The sequence below is a fragment of the Bison bison genome, unplaced genomic scaffold, assembly GCF_000754665.1.
Source record: "Bison bison bison isolate TAMUID 2011002044 unplaced genomic scaffold, Bison_UMD1.0 scf7180017864215, whole genome shotgun sequence".
Classification (NCBI taxonomy): domain Eukaryota; kingdom Metazoa; phylum Chordata; class Mammalia; order Artiodactyla; family Bovidae; genus Bison; species Bison bison.
This window is the reverse complement of record NW_011494787.1, coordinates 9,651,149-9,652,606: the sequence shown is the minus strand read 5'-3', so window position 1 is coordinate 9,652,606 and position 1,458 is coordinate 9,651,149.

Sequence of the window (1,458 nt, the reverse complement as noted above, 5' to 3'; positions counted from 1 at the left end):
GCTTGCTCAAACTCATGTCCATTGAGTTGGTAATGCCATCAAACCATCTCATCCTCTGTCATCCCCTTCTCCTCCTGCCTTCAGTCTTTCCCAGCATTGGGTTCTTTTCCAATGAGTCAGTTCTTTGCATCAAGTGGCCATAGTATTGGAGCTTCAGCTTCAACATCAGCCCTTCCAATGAATATTCAGGACTGATTTCCTTTAGGATGGACTGGTTGGATCTCCTTGCAGTGACTGTCAAGAATCTTCTCCAACACCACACTTTAAAAGCATCAGTTTTTTGGCATGAAGCTTTCCTTATCCATTTTTCCGACCCTCACAACCATACATGACTGCTGGAAAAACCATAGCTTGACTAGACGGACCTTTGTTGGCCAAGTAATGTCTCTGCCTTTTAATATGCTGTCTAGGTTGGTCATAGCTTTTCTTCCAAGGAGCAGGAGTCTTTTAATTTCATGGCTGCAGTCACCATCTGCAGTGACTTTGGAGCCCCCCAAAATAAAGTCTGTCACTGTTTCCATTGTTTCTCCATCTATTTGCTATGAAGTGGTGGGGCTGGATGCCATGATCTTAATTTTTTGAATGTTGAGTTCTAAGTCAGGTTTTTCACTCTCCTCTTTCACTTTCATCAAGAGGCTCTTAAGTTCTTTGCTTTCTGCCATAAGAGTGGTATCATCTGCATATCTGAAGTTATTGATATTTCTCCTGGAAATCTTGATTCCAGTTTGTGCTTCATCCAGCCTATCATTTCTCATGATGTACTCTGCACAGAAATTAAATAAGCAGGGTGATAATATACAGTCTTGACGTACTCCTTTCCCAATTTGGAACCTCTTGTTCCAGTCTGTTGATCTGTGTCCAGTTCCAACTGTTGCTTTGTGACCTGCATACAGATTTCTCAGGAGGCATGTCAGGTGGTCTGGTATTCCCATCTATTTAAGAATTTTCTGCAGTTTGTTGTGATCCGCACAGTCAAAGGCTTTGGTGTAATCTATAAAGTAGAAGTAGATGTTTTTCTGGAACTCTGTTTCTTTTTCAATGATCCTGTGGATGTTGGCAATTTGATCTCTGGTTCCTCTGCCTTTTCTAAATCCAGGTTGAACATCTGGAAGTCCACAGTTCATGTACTGTTGAAGCCTGACTTGGAGAGTTTTGAACATTACTTTGCTAGTGTGTGAGATGAGTGCAATTGTATGGTAGTTTCAACATTCTTTGGCATTGCATTTCTTTGGGATTGGAATGAAAACTGACCTTCTCCAGTTCTGAGGCCACTACTGAACTTTTCAAATTTGCTGGCATATAGAGTGCAACACTTTCACAGCATCATATTTTAGGATTTGAAATAGCTCAGCTGGAATTCCATCACCTCCCCTAGCTTTGTTCATAGTGATGCTTCCTAAGGCCCCTTGACTTTGCATTCTAGGATGTCTGGCTCCAGGTGAGTGGTCACACCATCGT